The sequence below is a fragment of the Nicotiana sylvestris genome, chromosome 4, assembly GCF_000393655.2.
Source record: "Nicotiana sylvestris chromosome 4, ASM39365v2, whole genome shotgun sequence".
Lineage (NCBI taxonomy): Eukaryota > Viridiplantae > Streptophyta > Magnoliopsida > Solanales > Solanaceae > Nicotiana > Nicotiana sylvestris.
Window position 1 is genome coordinate 20,510,092 of NC_091060.1, and position 20,160 is coordinate 20,530,251.

The 20,160-nt window shown below is 37.1% G+C and overlaps 1 long non-coding RNA gene across 1 annotated transcript; it reads right to left on the minus strand.

The window, feature by feature from the left end:
- Positions 1-8,095: 8,095 nt before the first annotated feature.
- Positions 8,096-14,503, minus strand: LOC138889124 (uncharacterized). The gene is made up of 2 exons (XR_011406694.1): positions 14,133-14,503; positions 8,096-12,611 (listed from the first exon to the last, which is right to left on the minus strand). It is a non-coding gene; the product is annotated as an uncharacterized lncRNA (long non-coding RNA).
- Positions 14,504-20,160: the final 5,657 nt, after the last annotated feature.

Sequence of the window (20,160 nt, forward strand, 5' to 3'; positions counted from 1 at the left end):
CTTATACTTTTTCACAGTTTTATCTTTTAATATATTATTTCAAGCTTGGAGTTAACATTCTTAAATGGTCCAATAAGTTTTATAGCTCATAAATATAATAACTCAAATAAAGTTCAAATCAATATTAATGCTAACAAAATAAATTTAATTCAACACTAGAAATGACAATAGTGTTAGATAACTATTTTTAGTTTTGCATTGGTTTATAATGAAAATGCATAACTTAGTTTATCTTTTGCTTTCGTGTTTAGTGTTACGCAACGCCTTCCTGATGTTCTTTGGAAGGACAACGTAAGGTTAAGCAACTGATGTTAGTGTGGTTGTTGTCCGCCAATGAGGTCCCTTCCACCAGGATGGAGTTTTCACCTGGTATATGGACTTCCCAATGTGTTTTTCGATGGGCAGGGGCCCAATGTATTTTTGTTGCAGGCGAGGGTCATGGATCCTCTCTGCAAACAAGTATCGTTTTGGGATGCATAGCATTACTTTGTCCCTTGTTTGATGTTGGGCAAAGCAAAGATTTTGTTCGGTGAATCTTTTTGCCCGCTCTTGGGTTTTGACGAGATAGCTCTGCACTATCCCCATGTTGCGCTCCCATTCGCTCGAGAAGTTGGCAGCTCGAGGAGATTTCGGCATGGTTGATGCATTCATCGTTTGCGGGAGAAGCGGTTGTTGTCCGGTAACAATTTCAAAAGGGCTTTTGTTTGTATGATGGCTCTTTTGAGAATTGAAACACAGTTGAGCAGCATCCAAGAGCTTCACCCAATGCTTCTGTGATCCGGTTGCAAAGTTGCGGAAATATTCCTCCAGCATGTCATCGAACCGGTCTGTCTAGCCATCCGATAGTGGATGGATGTCTGAGTTGTGACTCAATGTTGACCCAAAACACCTGAAGAGATGGGTCCAAAAGTTGTTAGTGAAGCGTGAGTCGCGCCTACTAACAATGTCTTTGGGCAGGCCCCAATGTTTGACAATGTGTGAGAAGAAGAGTCGAGTTGTATCTTCTGCTGATGCGTTTTGCGGGGCTGCTATGAAGGTTGCATAGTTTGAAAACTGATCTATGACAACCATGATGGATGCAAGATTACCAACTTGGGGTAATCCCGTGATGAATCTGAGGGAAACACTTTCCCATGGTCTCTGAGGGACATGTAATGGCTGCAAGAGTCCCGTCTGTGATGAGTGATCCGATTTGTCCTTGTGGCTTGGCTGACAAGTCTTCACACGCTGAGGAGCGTCACCAGTCTTTTGAGGCCGATGACATGATGGTTGATTGTTGCTGCGAAGAGTAGCCGGAACCAAGGGTTCATGTCTGTTGACTACCTTCTCCAATTGCATGGCTGAGATGTTTCCCGCGGCCATCTTTATGGGAAAGCATGGTATACTGCAGGGCTTGGCCCTGTTTTCCCCCAATATCAGGAGCATGTTGGCATATGGCACTGGTATGGTGTTGGTCTGCCTCATGAACTCCAACCTCACTACCATGTCGAAGTCATCTATGATTGCGATACGCAGGTCGATGCTTCCTTTGTATGGGCCAAGTTTCACTGGGACATTTGTAGCTGTTCCACCCAATGTCTGGGGTGGCGAGTTGATGGCCTTGACGCGGCCTTTGCTCTTTTGCACAATAAGATCCAGACACTCTACTTGAGTTGAAGACAAGTAGTTGTGGGTAGCACTCGTGTCTATCAATGCGTGAAGGGGCTTGCCGTTCACTTTCAATTCGACGAACATTAGGGTCCTCGCTTGTTTAGGAGGCCTCTCGTCCATCTTTTCCTTCCCTTTCTTGGTGATTGGGACTGCGATTTTCTTAGGAGGACATGCACTGGTCCCCGCTAAGGCATGTGGGATAAAGCCAACAATTGCATTGAAGGCGCCTACCTGGTTTGATTCTGATGCGTCTGACTCATCCTCGTCAGTCTGATGAGCATTGACCTTTATGTTTGGGCATTCATTGTTCCAATGTGCCCCGCCATAATGACGGCATTCTGAGGGAGGATTTCTCCCCTGATTGTTGTTGATGGATGCAACACTGTTGCTGCTGGAGGGAGGAGTCTTAGTTTTGGATGCACTCCGATCTCCCCCACTTTTGCTTGGGCCACCATTGCTGGGATGGTTCCCGTTGTATCCCACTCGGACAGACGGCTGGGGCCTGTCGTTCTGAGTTCCCAAATGATAATCGCCAAGGCATTCTGCAGCTTGAATGGCCTTGGGCAGGGTGTCTACCCGTTGTCTCTGTAGTTCCATACGGGCATGAGGTTTCAAACCTTCTATGAATGCGAAGAGTTTGTCTTTGTCCCCCATGTCGCGTATGTTTAGCATGAGTGCGGAGAATTCGCGCACGTACTCCCGCACTGATCTGGTGTGGCGGAGCTCCCATAGCTTTCTCCTTGCATTGTATTCCACATTTTCGGGGAAGAACTGCAGGCGTATGGCTGCCTTCAATTCATCCCATGTCTGGAGAGTATCTTCACCGGCCTTGATGGCTTCGTATTTGACCCGCCACCAAAGTTTGGCATCGCCCTGAAGATACATGGCAGCAGTCGCTACCTTTTTGGATTCTTCCAAATGGCCCACAGCATCAAAGTATTGTTCGATATCGAAGATGAAGTTTTCCACTTCTTTAGCATCCCGGGATCCGTTGTATGGCTTTGGATTCGGTATCTTAAGCTTTTGTGGAATGGGGGTGAGATTTGCTGCACCCCTGATGTGGTTGTCGCCTCCTCGAAGAAGGCTCTGTAGGGTAGCATTGACAACATTGAACTTGCCTGTCAAGTAGTCTATGGTTTGTTGCATGGCAGTTAGTCTGTCTGCCTCTTGTTGCTGATGGGCTAAATCGTCGGCACGCTCCTGTTGGAGGTCCTCAAATTTGCCATGAATATTGGCAGTTTCGATGGCTGCCGTTTGTCGGTCATCGTCAGAGTCACGACTGATGTTTGCAATATCATTTTCTGCGTGCCGCATTCGGCGGTCCAGGTCGTCCAACCTTTGCACTACGTTGTTGTTTTGATCAGGCACCGTATCCAGGATGGGTTGTAATCGGTCAACCGTCTCTTCTAGGGATGCTAGGCGCTCCCCATGATTCACCATGGTCAGAAATGGTGATGATGACAAATGTGTTCTCTCGTCCGATGTCGAGCCTAGTCTCTGATACCAACTGTTATGCAATGCCTTCCTGATGTTCTTTGGAAGGGAAACGTAAGGCTAAGCAACCGATGTCAGTGCGGTTGTTGTCTGCCAATGAGGTCCCTTCCCCCCCGCACGCTAGACTAGATTGTCAGTGTCGTGCGGGAAAACCAATGTCACGAGCAATTGCGAAAGCTGAGAGAGAATTGGGTTTTGCATGATGATGATGATTTTATTGATGAATGAAATGCTGATTACAAAAGATGCGGTGTTGAGAGGGAGAGACACCAGTACAGAAAATTGATTGCTGAAAATGTTTGATTGTCTAATAATGCTTAAAAAAAATAAACCAACATTACATGACTAGTCCTAATAAAGCTATGGAAGCACACTGAATGAAAATGATGTAACCTAGCCTATAATTACAATGAAAAGGACTTAGTTTATTACAATGTAGAACTAAGTCTGATGGCAGCAACTTTGTCTTGCGGGTCAGGGTCTGCGCGCGCGTTGCTGTGGGTGCGCGCGACACTTGCTGTGTTGGCCTGAGGCTGGGCGCTGGTGCTTCTGGAATGGGCCTACAGCTGGGCTCTGGCAAGGCATTAGGATCTGTGCGCGCGGCATTGTCAGGGCGCGCGACGCTGTTGTCATTGGCCAGCCACTGGGCGCTGGCGAGAGGCATCGGTGGGGCGACAGAGGTGCATGCGCGCTTGTCACTTGGCGCAGCCAAGACCGCGGGGACGACCATGGCGCTTGGCATTGTGAGGCTTACTAGGCCGCCATGGGGCGCGACCAAGGGGTTATGGGGCGTGTCTGGAAAGCAGCCCATGACATTAGTCATGTAATTAATAGTACATATTATATATACTTATTTTAGTATGACTTATATAGTACTTTTAGATTATGTTCATTTTTGTTATGGCTTATTAATTAGCAATATTTATTTTATGCGATTTTCTTATCTTTGTTATTGAATATTTAGTACAATGCTATGACCCATCTCATGTTATTGCGTTATTTTCTTGAAAAATACATTATATAGTTGTTCCTACTAGGACTAAAAAATTATTGGAGCACAAGTTACATATTTTGTGCTATGAAGACTTTACTGGGAAAAATCTGAAAACCCAAAAAATCGAGAAAAATCAAAATTGAAAAACTTGACTTTGTTGGTTTGATTTGTTTTATAGATTTAAAAATCTGACACCATTGATTTAGTTTGGTAATTAAAAAATTCGAACCAACCCGACCTATGTACACCGGGATTATAAATTTGAAACACCCTACCTTCTCGTTCTAAAACTTATGTTGAGCTTCGTCTTAACTTAGAGTATGTTTGGTTGAACTTGTAAAATCTACTACTTATTTTTAAAAATACTTTTTATGTAAAATATAGTTATAGTAGCATGTCAACAAAATGTAATAAAATTTGAATGAATCATCCTCATTTTAAAATATATCTTTCAAATATTATGATGGGTTGTGCCCGTGAAGTAGAAGGAAGAAAGTGACGAAGAAACGTTACGGATAGTCACATACAAATAATATAATGGAGGAAAAGAGTAAAAGAAGGAATAATCTTTTTGATGGAATTAAAACTTTACACATAGACTCAAAGAAGGTGAAGATAACACCAATTTCTTAGGGTTAATTAGCTCAACAATTAAAGCATTAAAGATCTTTATCGAACTGTTTAAATTGGGTATTAACATGAGTTATTACATTATATATATATATATATATATATATATATATATATATATATATATATATATATATATATATATATATATATTGATAATGATGATGATGTGAGTTGAGCTAAATGAATTTATTTTATTTTGATAATGGTGATGATATGAGTTGAGCTAAATGAAAGGTATATTAGAATTATATCGCTGACCCTAACTTGTTTAGGACTGAGACGTAGTTGTTATTGTTAATAACGTAATTACGCATTCAAGACTTGTGGAAGATCCAACTTCCATTATGGAAATGTTTCTAAATCTAGCTATTTTTGGTTTGTGATGAGCGCAAAAGACTCATATTAAAAAATAAAGTTCCTGCAACTGCAAGTCAAGTATAGTATAATTGATGTGGCAATCCTACCGTGATTAGAAATAGTTATCAATTAATTTATTCTTGAGAGATGAGAGCAATTAAAATCCAATAATTTGTTCTATATAATGTCCTAAAAAGCAAATACATAAAGTGATCTAAACTTTTGAACTGAGATTAAAGAGATTTACAAAAGGAAGAAAATGAAAAGATCAGGAACAGACTGGGTTTGCATCACAAGAGTAACTCCGAATAGTACTAGACTTAATTGCATTTGTGGAATTGCATCTCCATCTAATATAGAAATATGATTAAAGCTGTCTAATAAAATACTTCCTCCGGTCCATAATAAGTAACTTTTTGGATGTTTTCACACATATTATGAAATCTACCTTTTAACATTAATTATCAATGAAATTGACCATATTAACCTTTACTATCTCTTCACATAAACACCCTTAACACATACTCCAACATTACTTACTCCAAGGGCAATGTAGGAAAAAAATTAATTTATTCTTGAAATCTGAAAAATCACTTATTTTTTACCACAAGAAAAAGACCAAAAAATCACTTATTTTGGACCGAAGGAAATAATGTGCAAATAGGTATGAAATACACTCTAAAAGTGTGACGTGATCTTGCAAATTACTGAGTGATGCACTTGGGCGGATTTACATTGGGTGAAGCGGTTTCACGTGATACCGCTTAATCCAAAAAATTAACTAAATTTATGTGTCAAGATAATATCTGAACATTTAAAATCGGTGAAATAATATTGAGTGACACCATTCGACAAACAGGGACTCTCTAGTGCACTGGTTAAGATTGTGTTTCGTTTTCTAATTACCTTATATTGCCATTACTTACTATGCTTTTTTCATCCTTTCTTTGGCGAGGATCTATCGGAAACAGTTTCTCTGTCCATCCAGGACAGGGGTAAGACTACGTACATCCTATACTCTCATATCCCATTAGATTATGCTGGGTTGTTATTATTGTTGTTGTATTGGACTGGTCACCCCTCTGTAATATACTATCCTAGCTTGAAAATAAACATATCTTGCTAAGTTCATCTTTACTTATTTGTGATAAAGATAGTTTTTTTTTAGCCTTTTTTTCCTGATATATTCTTTCACATTTTTGTCTTTCTTTTTTGAACATTAAAATGATAATTACATCAATGCATTTAAATTGTTTTTTATTTATACAATATTGCAATGATTTGTTTATGTGTTCATTTATTTAAACGTGATATCGCTTACTAAAAGTAGTGCGCAACGCACCAAAGATTAACTTAATAATGATCAAGAAGAAAACATAGACATGAGATTTTATGTGAAGAGAGAAAAGTGAATAACAGTGTCAGTTGGTTTAGAAACTTGTGAAAGTCTATAACTTCTCTACTCATAGGAGTAGTTATGTATCACAACAAGAGTTAATCTGAATACTAGACTTATTGACTTTGTGGAATTTCATCTCCTTTTAAGGTTGACTATTACAGAAATATGATAAATTAGTTAAAATATGGCTTAACTTGAAAACCGTTATGATGTCTTTGTCTTAGCCTTTTGAAAATCGTTATGCTATCCTTATCGTTGCGTTTATTTAATTTTGAGAATAAGGCTGTCTTTGTCTTTGTCTCTGCCTTTAGAAAATAGGAACTTAATTTGAATTTCTCTTGCCTCGTCCGATGGGGCACATACAGTTCACTTTCGTTGACAAAGAATCAACTTGTACCAAGTAAAGAGTTGTTAAATGCAGGTATATTTTTATGATGGAAGGTATATTTTACTAAAGGTACGAAATACACTTTAAAAAAATGCAAAAAATGTGTTATCTTGCAAAATACAGTGATGCACCGCACCAAATATTAACTTAAAAATGATCAAGAAGAAAACGGGGCATTTGTATCTATACCCGCTTTTTGAGTCACGTTTTAACTTGTGCCCGCTTTGCAAAAAAAATTACAAACGTACCCACTTTTTTGCGCAACTTCAGCATACGGGGCTGAAGTAGCAAAGACAATTACGCAAAACTTCAACATTCTAGTAGACGGACCTGAAGTAGCAAGTGTGCTGAAGTTTTTGTTTGTAATTGCTGAACTTAAGCATAGTAGCTGAAGTTTTGTTTTCTATTTGCTGAAGTTTTTGTTTGTAATTGCACTAATAAGCTGAAGTTTTTTTGTCCTGGATTCATTAGTTTTGTCATTAAGCTTTTTCAAAAATTTCAGCAGAAGATGCTAAAGTTATTTAGTTCATTTGTAAAAACTTCAGCACTAAATAAGTTGAAGCTTTTTTGTCCTTAATAAGCTTTTTCAAAAACTTCAGCAGAAGATGTTGAAGTTTTTTGTCCTAGATTCATTAGTTTTGTCATAAAACTTTTTCAAAAACTTCACCAGAAAATGCTAAAGTTATTTAGTTCATTTGTAAAAAATTTAGCACTATATAAGCTGAAGTTTTTGAAAAAGCTTTCTAACATACTAGATAAATAATCAGATTGCCAACAGTATCTAAATCATAAATTTTGGAAACAATAAACGTGAAAAGAACAGAATTATCATTGTCTACTAACTTACATACGTGGAAATATTCACAAATTATTGTCTACTAACTTATGTAATTATTTATAATTTATTTTTAAATAATCTGATAAACATATTTATGGCAATCATCCCATGAACTGAAGTTTTATAGCAGCACCAACAACAGAAGAAGAAAACGAAGGAGGAGAAGGACGAGGAGAAAGGGGGCTGAAGTTGTTTAAAAAGTGGGTACAAGTTAAAAAATTTTAAAAAAATGGGTATAGGTTAAATGGGGGCGATCAAATAGGGTGCCCGTGCAATTTTTACGAAGAAAACATAGACTTTTATTAAATTAAATTAAATTTTGCGTACAAAGAGAAAATTAAATTAGTTTATAACAATATAAATTGATGAACTTTGATTGGTTAGAACAAGAACATACTTGTACACGATGATAAAGGTCACCGCGGACTTGTTCTTGCCTAGATTATGCAACCAAACTTACAATAAACAGCTTCAGTTTAGTCAACTTGGTCTTTTTCCTTCTTTTTGTTGTTAATTTATTCTCTTCACTGCTTCTGTCTATATATCTCATTCTCCAGCTTTCTTCAAATATCTTCAATATTCAACAATACAATATCAATTGAAAACCAGCTTAGTTTGTTCCAATATCTTCTATACAGCGCTCTTTTTCCAGCTCTGATTAAAGAGAAAACCAAGACACCTGAAGATGGTTGATGCCATTGTATCGTTTGCTGTTCAAAAACTGGGTGATTTCCTCATACAAGAAGTTGCCCTGTTTAGAAGTCTGAGAGAGGATGTGCAGTGGCTGAGAAATGAGCTGCTCTTCATGCAATCTTTCCTCAAAGATGCAGAACAAAAGCAAAATGAAGATCAAAAAGTTGAACAATGGGTGTTTGAAATCAACTCTATTGCTAATGACGCTGTCGCTATACTCGAGACTTACACCTTCGAGTCTGATAAAGGTAGTGACCCTGGATTTGCTAGCCATCTGATGGCTTGCGCCTGCATATGTACGAAGGAGACCAAATTCTACAAAGTCGGCAAGGAGATCCAATCACTGAAGCAGCGAGTCATGGATATCTCTCGCAAAAGGGAGACATATGGTATTAGAGACATCAACGATGCAGGAGAAAGGTCACGTAATCAGTCCGCCATGGTTAGATCATTGAGGAGAACTACGTCCTATATAGATGACGATCATATTTTTGCTGGCTTTCAGGATGTTGTAGAAAGCTTGCTAGCTGAACTTCTCAAAGAAGAGCCTCGTCGAAGTGTCATCTCCATTTATGGTATGGGTGGTTTAGGCAAGACCACTCTTGCAAGAAACCTCTACAACTCTCCTACTGTAGTCTCTAGCTTCCAAACACGCACTTGGATATGTGTTTCTCAAGAGTACAGCACCATGGATCTCCTTAGGAATATCATAAAATCCATCCAAGGTCGCACAAAGGAAAGTCTGGATTTGTTGGAAAAGATGACAGAGACGGATCTAGAAATTCACCTTCGTGACCTATTGAAAGTTCGCAAATATCTTGTGGTGGTTGATGATGTATGGCAGAGAGAGGCATGGGAAAGTTTGAAAAGAGCCTTCCCAGATAGCAAGAAAGGAAGCAGGGTGATTATTACCACACGCAAAGAGGATGTTGCTAAAAGAGCAGATGACAAAGGTTTTGTCTATAAACTTCGTTTCCTTAGCGAAGAAGAAAGTTGGGACCTCTTTTGCAGGAAACTACTTGATGTTCAGGCAATGGTCCCAGCAATGGGAAGGTTAGCTAAAGATATGGTGGACAAGTGTGGAGGCTTACCTCTTGCAATTGTTGTATTAAGCGGGCTACTTTCTCATAAAAAGGGGCGAGAAGAATGGCAAAAGGTGAAGGACCACCTTTGGCAGCATATGAAAGATGACTCCATTGAAATCTCATATATACTCTCATTGAGCTACAACGATTTGTCAACTTCGCTCAAGCAGTGTTTTCTTTACTTTGGTATTTTTCCAGAAGATAGTATGGTCGGTGTTGAAAAGATAATGTGGTTGTGGATGGCCGAAGGATTCATACCAAGAGGAGAAGAAAGAATGGAGGATGTTGCTGAACGCTTCCTAAATGAGCTTATAAGACGAAGCTTGATTCAAGTCGTAGATACATTTTGGGAAAAAGTTATTAAATGCAAGATCCATGATCTAGTTCGGGATCTTGCCGTGCAAAAGGCATTGGAGGTGAAGTTTTTTGACATTTGCGATCAAAGAAATCACTCCATATCCAGCTGTATCAGACATGTCATTCATGGTCAAACACAAAGGTATCTCTCACTTGATTTCCCCAACTTGATATTAAGGTCAATTATGTTTCTAGATCGAGATTTTGGTAAGCTGGATCTTTTAAAGTTTCGTAATGTGTTCCAACATTTATATGTGTTGAACTTGGATCTGACGATTTGTCATGGCAGTAAACTACCTGATGCCATTGGAAGTTTGTACCACCTCAAGTTCTTAAGCTTGATAGGTCCCGATCAGATTAATCTCCCCTCCTCCATTGGCAATCTCAAGAATTTACAGACACTCATCAATCACTATGATGATGGAAGTGGTTCAAAAGCCTGCGGCTCACTACCTCCCGAGATATCTAACCTAATTAAGCTGAGACATTTAATTGCTTTCTATTCCCAACCTCTGCAACTTAGCAAACTCACTAATCTTCAAGTTCTTAAATACATTTGTTGTGATCAGTGGAAAGATTTTGACCCTGTTGGTTTAGTCAATCTTGGAGAATTAGACATGCGTAATATTAAGAAATCTTACTCCCTAAATAACATTAGCAGCTTGAAAAACCTTAGCACTCTCATATTGGGTTGTGCAAGTGGTGAATCATTCCCAGCCCTTGAATATCTTACTACTTGTCAAAATCTACACGAATTGTGGTTAGATGGGAGAATAGAAATACTGCCTCAGTTTCCAAACTCCATCACAATGGTGGTCCTTTTGTATTCGAAACTCATGGAAGATCCGATGCCTATGCTGGGAATGTTGCCAAACCTAAGGAATCTCGATCTAGTAGAAGCTTATGAAGGAAAAGAAATAACTTGCAAAGGTAACAGCTTCAGTCAACTGGAGTTCCTTCGTCTTGATAGTCTTTGGAACCTAGAAAGATGGCAATTAGCCACAAATGCTATGCCTCTGATTAAAGGCTTTGGTATCCATGACTGTCCAAAGCTGAAGGAGATTCCCAAGAGAATGAAAGATGTTGCTATCCTGGAGAGGTTGAAGTCAATTCCTGTTGAGGTATATTTTATTTATAAATTAATTCTTATCTATAATGACCATTAAATTTAATGAATAAAACTGATCCAACAAGATGTTTTGTTTGACATTTTTATAAACATTTAACTTGTATACCCATGACAATTTAAAGAATTTTCATATTATCAACTTAATAAAATATCAACTATAAGTAATTGTTTATAAATAAATTAATTATGACCGAGACTGTGTTTGGTATGACAGAAGTCATTTTCCTAGAAAATATTTTCTGGTGGCTGGTTGGTGAATGCAAAATATTTTTTGTATATATTAAAAATTAATAATAATAATATTATCAAATTGAAAAGTGTTCTAATGAAATTTTTATGTGCTAATTAAGACTAATGAAAATGTCTAAGTAGTCAGAGCAACCAATATGAAGGTAAAATTTAAGATAGTTTTACAGAGAAAGTCATTTTCTCCATTTCGTTGGAAAATGTTCCGATAGGCAAACACTAGAAAATGACTCCTAGTGAAAAACGTTTCATGAAAAAGCGGCCCGAGTTTTATTGGAAACCTTTTTTTTTTTTGGTAATCAGTTTTATCGGCAAACTATTATTCGGTTGACACTTGCTACTATCATGAAGATTATAATTAGTCATTTTAGGTAATTCATAATTTTTTGTGTATTTTCCCCACTTGCGGGATTATACTGGGTTTGTTGTTGTTGTTATATAATTTTTTTGTATTTTCTTGAATACTAATTATGAATATTATATAGTTTTGGATTTAGGCGAAACAGGAGAAGCAGCTGTTAAGGAAAAATAAAAAGGCAAATGCGGACTTGATACAATGGTTATAAAAAAAGGAAGGGAAAAAAAAAAGGAAGATGCGGAATTTCTGCCAAGCACTTTGAGACATTTGCAGTTGGATTTTAAAAGTACTAATCACAGTTGTCTACCACTTTACAGAGTATTTTAGCACTGTCAGTTAGAGCTTTTTTTGGTTTCCCACTCCGTGTCCGATATCCGTATTGGGGCTCGACTAAATTTGGATTCACGCCGGGAAGTCCCATAGTGAAAGTAAAGAACTCTCTAACAAAGGCGACTCCATACAGAGGCTCAAACCCGAGACCTCTGTTTAAGGATGAATGAGTACTTACCACTACACCACAACCCTTGTTAGTTTGTCAATTAGAGATTATCTCAACTTCTCTGTTTAGTTTCTTTTGAGTGTTTGAAATTGGTTTGAAGACAATTGTTTTTCGGATTGTACTCGAAAAACTATTTTCTATTGTTTTAATTGTTCAACTATTATCTTGCTTATTTACATTTAAGGCAAGGCTTTCTGTAATATATTTCAACATCTGTATATTCTGGAGTTAGAGAACATCTATTTTGCCAACATATTTGAACTCTCATCCTCAGTTGACGGACTCAAAAGCCTACAAGTCACAAACATGCTTGATCCAGATACTGCTCAAGCAGATTAGCTTGATTAATTTGATTACAACAACAACATAATACCCAGTCTTATTCCACACAGTGGGGTCTGGGAAGGTAGTGTGTACGTAGACCTTACCCCTACCTTGTGAGGAAAGGGAGGTTGTTTTCAATAGACCCTCGGCTCAGGAAAGCATAAGCACTACAATAATGAAAATATAGACAAGAAGGGACAATCAAAAAGCCATATAAAAGCAGAATAAAAACAAGATATTAAGGTAATCAACAATGAAAGAAAACAACGGTTAGTCATAAAAACCTACTGCCCACAGAAAGCGAGACTACGTGCCAGCTTGATTAATTTGATTAACTTAAGAGATTAAATTTAGCTACTCGATATGGAGAAACTCTGCAAGTCGGCAAACTCACAAATTGACAAACTCCTAAATACATTCGATATGATCAGAGGAAAAATGTTAATGGTGTTGGTTTGGTCAATCCTCAAGAACTAGTTGTGGAAGTATTTGGAAATCTTACTCCTTAAATACCGTTAGCAATTTTCACTTAGTACTCTTATGCTATGTTGTAAATCTTGGGAATTATTTCCAACCCCTGAACCACTTTCTTCTTTTCAATACCAAACTAGTAAAAGGAAAAGCTCTACATCTAAGCTATAAAAAACCAGCCTAGTTGGATGGAGAATATCATCCTCCTACAAAAGGGGAAACATTTCAGCATTTCTGAACATAACATTTAGATCATAAGTTCACATTTAGAGTTGCAACCAATCAACTTCATTTTTTTAATTAATTCAAGTAATAGAAAAGCACAATGCACATTACCTAAAGTATTGGCTAACACAAGGTTCCCTCAATTATGCTTTTCTTAGTTGTTCTCAACCAATTCCTTAGAATTTCTCCATATTTAATCCATAGTTCAATCATCAATAGATCAATTTCATCATAATAACTATTACCCAAGGTTGCCCATATCAATTAGACACCGAAGAGTGTGGCCCAGTGGTTAATGAAGTGATTGTAAACTTTGAAGACTAGAGTTCAAATCTTAGCAGAGACAAAAATACTAGGGTACAGTACTTCTTCTTTGTTCAGTCTTTCCATAAAGAATTTAACTTATATACAATTGAAAGTGTAAAAACTTTTACACTATCAAATGTACTAATAGTGTAGAAATTTTCTTGCATTGTCTGTGCTCTTTGATAAATATATGTGCAGAAGAACTAGGGTATATTATCAATTAGTTTCCTTTTTCATTTTTCACTTTTCTACAGGATTTGAGGGGAGCCTTGAAACAACAGTAAAGTTGTATCTGTGTGACCTATAAGTAATGGGTTCGAGCCGTAGAAGCAGCCACTAATGTTTGCATTAGGGTAGGCTATCTATATCACACCCCTTAGGGTGCGGCCCTTCTCCGGATCCACGGGATGCCTGTGCACTAGGTCCATAATTTACAGAACTTTCTACCCCTTTTCAGCTGGCAAATCCCATTCTTCTACAAAATGTCGTAACTATGTTGACAACTACCAAAACACAGAAGAACTCATTCCTGAGAGGGGACATGAATTAAGGAACTAAATTACTTCCCCCCCCCCTAAGAATAACATGATCAGAGTACTATTAGTGATTTCAATTTTTAACAGCTAAAAAATTGATTAGAATGTATTAACAGAACAGTTTGACTTTGTGAATAGGAATAGAGGTACCTTTTTTGAAGAATTACGAGGAAGATTAGCTGAAGAAGAACAGTAAATGTCTTGGAAACTTCCTTTCATTTTCTTCAAATGGAAAAATAAAGAGTTTAGACTTTATTACTTTTCAAATTCGGAAGGTTATTGGGTTCATAGGAGGATGACGGCGGAAGAGGGTGGCGTTGAAGGAAGCGGAGGGAGTTCTTCAGCTTCTGCTTCAGAGATGGAGAAAGGATCGTTATATCTTCCATTGGAGTTGAGATTGAGATTTGAGACTGAAATTGAAGGGTTTACATTATGTTTGTAGAGAAATGCAAAAACGAAGGGAAGATGGGGAGGAAATTTTATGTAGCTATACATCGAAATTTTTCTTTCTGTTCTGAAATTGCAAAATGTTTTCATAATTTATGATTATTAATTGTAACATACACCACTGTTTATCGCCATTTGAAGTTAATGATACATATTAAACAACGAAATTTTACCTACTATAGCTAAATAATGCACCCTATTTATTATAAATCAAAACACTTTTGAAAATAATATAATTTATGGTCACTTTTTATATTTTATAGTAAAGTACAAATATATACAACCGATCACTTAACTTTTTGCCCAACCCTCTCTCGTCTTCCTCAATTCTATGTATTTATAAATACAATCACGCGAATAAATGAAATACATCACAATAGCAACAAAATTGTAGCTACCGCCGGTAACTATAGTATTGTAGCTATAGCACGTTAATAGTCACTTAACTATAGTAGTTTCTGAAAATTCTTCTATTAACAATGCTCTCTTCAATCCATTTTAGGTGATTTTTTGGCATTTTTCACACATATTAATGAATTCACCTTTTAGCATTAATTAACAAACTTACCATGTTGTACGGAGCAGAGTGTTGGTCAATCAAGAACTCTCATGTCCAGAAGATGAAGGTAGCGGAAATGGTGTTGATACCCATTTTTTTCCTGTACAGTTTTATATGCAAAACACTTTCAAAATAGCATATGTATGCATATATAAGTATTTACAAATATTTTTATTATTTTTCTTAATTTTAAAGGCTTTTAAAATTAATTTTATTGTCTTATTTTATCAAGAAAAATCCAATAAGTGTCCAAAATTATTATTTTTGGGGATTCACTTGTTGAATTCTCATATTTATGCTAAACTACAGCTTAGATAATTTTTGCATGGTTTTACAAATTTATTTAGTATTTTTAAAGCTAAATTACATATAATTGCAATATTAGCCTATTTTAGATTTAATTGCGTTTATAATTACAAAATTGATTCCAGTATTTTTAATTTAATATTTATATGTTATAAATCATTTTAGTACTTTCAATTTATTTCCAGAATTTAATTTGCTATTTTTATAAAATAAAAGGGAAAATGGCTATTTAAAATCTAGTCAGATTTTATTTCAATTGTAGTCCAAATTCTACCCCAATCAAACTCAATTAAACCCCAACTCAATTCCTAAAATTACCCGCCCCTGACCCAATTAAATCCAACCTTCCCGGCTCCTCTTTTAATCCAGGCCGTTGATCGAAATGATCAACGACCGCATTCTCTCCTTTCCTTTTTTAATTCACCAACACCTGCCAACCCTAACCATTTTCCACCTACCAGCCGCCTATGAACCCCCCCCCCCCATTCTCTCAAACACTCTCGAACCTTCTCAGAACCCTAGCCGCCTCTTACCGCTTCCACCCTGAAAGCCACCGGAATCCATGGCTTCTAGGGTTATGGGAGTCTTATACCTACCTCATATGACTCCCATACGCCTGATCTCTGAAGATTCAAGGCCTGACCATGAAGGGTCGTATCCAGACCTTTGTCGATTCGAGGTTCTACGGTCATTTCCAGCCTTGCTCCGGCATACCATGGTTGTTTGAGCCTGATTTTGACCTCTCCGACTCAGATTGGTGACTTTTCAAAGCCTTTCTTACTTCTAGGTTTCTTCTGAAACCCTAACCCTTCGAGATTTTCTCCGATTCTTTTAGATATGTTGTGTATCTATGTTTTCCCTAAGTTTTCAAACGATTTCTCTGGCTTTTCCTTCAAAATTACTTTCAGAGCCATCTCTTTTTCGATCTAGGGTTTTCTGAAAAAATATTTAAATGTTTCTCTGACTTTCTTTCTTTCTTTGTGTGTATTTGCCTCTACTGTGATCTTATATTTTTCGTTTACCATGTTCTTGTATGCATCTCCTACTATGTTTTCCTATACTATGCTCTCGTATGCTTTTCTGCTGTGTTCTGGTACTTTCTTCTACTATGTTCTGATATGTTTCTCCTACTATATTTTTCTACTGTGTTCTTAAGTGTTTTACTATTTTCCTTCTATTAAGTTTTGTTTAAGTTTCTTCGAAAAGAACTTCTCAGCATGTTTCCGCTACTGATCTTATCAGCCTTTTCCATTACGTTTCGTGTTAGCTTCTTCTACTCTATTTTCTTTGAATTCTTCCGCTATGCTTTGCATGTTACTTTCCTATCATGTTCTCACGAGTTTCAGTTGATGAGAGAAACATGGTAGAGGTTTCAGTTCTTTCTAAGACCTCTGGACCTATTTTGAATCTCTGAAAAGAGTTTCAAAACATTTGTTCTTCATATGATTCTGACCTTTGGCTAAACTCTTTCTTCACTAGATTTTTCTATTGATTTTTGCAATGACACCATAGTCTTTTTTTCATGCTTAACATGTTCGTATGCTCCTTATATATGATAAATTTCCCTCTAAAATGGTTTTCAAATTTGCAATTAGTTCAAACTTCCTTCTGAATATGACTTGATTGATTTCTTTCCATTGTTTGCCGATTTCCTCTGTGACTCGACCTAAGTTAAAACCCTTCTTCATCTTTTCTGACTAGGTTCATTCATGCAAAATCTCAGACCCTTTTGATTTACTGTTTGTTAATTGATTTGCTTACCTTATTTGCACAAACCGTGTATTTCAAAACCTTGTCCTTAAATAACCTTTTATGTATTTTCCCCTGATTGCATATCGTGCACAAAGTGCTTACTCGATTTCTTTCCTTAATTGGTTTTTACCCGTTTGAATCTGAATCCCTTAATTAAGGGAAGTCTTGTGTAATTGATTGACAACCAGTTCCTTAACTATTTTCTTACCTTACTTCTGCCTGATTTTTACACTATAAAAGGCACGACCCTCTTCACACACTACAACATCAGAACCCTTCTGAACTTATACTCTCTCATAATAATATTCTCTTTTTGTCTGCATTGTGTCCTGTTTTACAAGACCTACTGCTTTTCTTTACGTGTTTCCCTGAAAACTGGTATGTCCGGATTTAATTCTTAGTACCACAACAATGTGTATTTACTGTTTTTGTATCCATGTTCACCTGTTATTTCTGTATATCTCAGCACTTAAATTGGCATGCAGATTTCCTTATGTGTGTTTTATTATAAATCCCATTCCTCTACCACCCCTATGTGTTTTGAGTTAGTGATTTAAGGCATGGCAAGGTAAATTGTTGCCCATGAATTAAGTTTGAACCACTGGGATCTTGACCTCTAAGCAAATAGGCCAGAGGGTGTGCCAACATCTCCCAATTGTTGGGTATGCCCTTTAGCCTGCTTTCCTTGCCCCCTTACCACCTCTCATTCCCTATACCCCTATGTGTATTAATGCAAACTGTTTCCCTTCCCCTTTCTCCTTTTTAGAATTCTGCATTTGCACCTTATCTTAGTCTCTAAGTTCTGCCCCCCTCTTGTGAGCCTTGCCTTGGGACCTTGAGTTCCCTCTGAGCTTGGACACCTGAGGACTGGCCCTTCCACAGTGCACTATGGCTTAATCTGCAATACATTTGGGTGTAAGTACTGCCCGGAGTTCCTATGAGACTCTTAGGAACTCTGATACACCCCAAATGGGAGAAAGGCTTCGAAATATGATCTCTTGGAGTTGATTTACTTCATACTTCAGACAGGAAGTCGGAATCAGACTCTCCTTGGTTGTACTTTTTAATTTCTAATGTATTTTTCCTTCACTTTACTCCTTCTGGGCTGTAATAATTTTGTAATAAAACTCTCGGGGATGGCTAGTGAAAAGGGAGGGGTAACTATGTATGCAAAAGGGGTAGAAAACCTGCCTATAGGAGTTTATGAATTCCTGCATTTTCATATATAGATACCATGTCTATAGGAATCTTGCATTCTCATATAGGTACCATGTCTATAAGAATTTCTGCATTCTCATGTAGGTACCATGTCTATAAGAATTTCTGCATTCTCATGCATAGATACCATGTCTACAGAAATCTTGCATTCTCATATAGGTACCATGCCTATAGGTTATTTATGAACTTCTGCATAGCATATAGATATCCTGCCTATAGGAATTTCTGATTTCTGCACATCATGTAGATATCCTACCTATAGGTCTTTCTGAATCTTGCATATGCATTCCTCATTAGACAAACATGTTCGTAGGTCTTAAAAAATCAACTGCAATTAGATATCATGTTCATAGGCTTTAAACGAAATTCAGCATCTAGATGTCATGCCTATAGGATTTCTGCATTTTTACTACGTTTATAAAAGTGTCCAAAATCGACAACACATAGAAAGCATGTCTATCGGAGCTTTAATCGAATATAAATCGTTTCACTCGCTTATAAGTCTAAAACAGTAACAATGATGCATGCTTGTTTGCTAAAACTCGCCTTTCTTTAATAACAGACAATTTTCTTAAATCAGTATGTATTCATGTTTGTTTCATTGTTTCTGGAATCCATAGATATCATGCCTATAGGGGTCTTCGTCTAACACTTAGGCAAGCCATAGGGTGAAAGTTTATAAATTGAATCAGATTTTATATGCTACAACCAGCATGCAGGCTTGACTCGGGCTTCTTATCTGAACTATGTAATAAAACAGACTACCTCGATCCTTTAAGTTTAATCAGACCCTAAACAGTATGTGTAAGTCATGCTAACTACTTGCTTTTCTTTACTTAAAGGAGGTATGTTTGAGTCTTTTCATTTGTTTATATGCTTCCCCATACTTGCCATACGTGTTTTGTTTGTCGCCTTAATATTTTACCTTTTTAAACCATAAATAAGCCCAATACCTCCTCCCTTTAGGATTAGTAGTCTCAAGTGCCTCCGGGGCTGATAAGATTGGGACGGGTAATAGCATGCAATAAGTAAACGAGACCATTCCGCACTTTAATACCTCAACGGGGTGGGAAAGGGTAGATATAGATATGATGACCATGCGATAACATCTCGTATAGCCCCTTATTGAGGATTGATTACCGGATGTTGTGTGGGGTGATCCATATTATTAATAAACCTAGGACTCTCCTTCCCTTTGTTTTCTTTGTTTCTTTTAAATCTTTTTAAACCATTTCTTTTAAGAAAATCAACTCCTTTTAGTTCCTTTTTCTTACTTTTGTTTATTTGTAATCATTACGTGAAAATCCCCTCTTATTTGAAGTCTTTATTTGCTTATGTGTTATTTGCACTTAAGTCACAACAATAGCTTGGCCGGGAACCACACTAGTGGATCCTGAGGGGTGCCTAACACCTTCCCCTTGGGATAATTTCAAGCCCTTACCTAATCTCTGGTTGTTCAAATCAAACCTTTCTTAGTGTCCTAATGCACTTGAATCATTAGGTGGCGACTCTTCAATTCAAACCCAATTTTCGAAAGGGAACGAGTTGTCTCCCAAATGTCACAAACCCGATTTTCTTGAGAAAAAAATGGGTGCGACAGCATGGAGACTCTGCTGGGGATTTTATGCTTTTACCATTTCAGACTATTATTATGAATTTATGCTTCTTTATGCGCAATTATCTTTTATTTCTTTCAAGAATTCAATTTTCTTTTTGATTGCAAAACTGACTTGTCTTTTTGTTTCTTTCCTTTACTGCTTTCTTTTACTACCGCTTTAAATTATGAAGAACTGTTGTATTTACTGCTTTCCTAACATGCAAATATGTGACAACCTGCTTTAATTGTTGCATAATCATGCTCAACATCATATTCCACTCGTGCCAAACAAAATACCA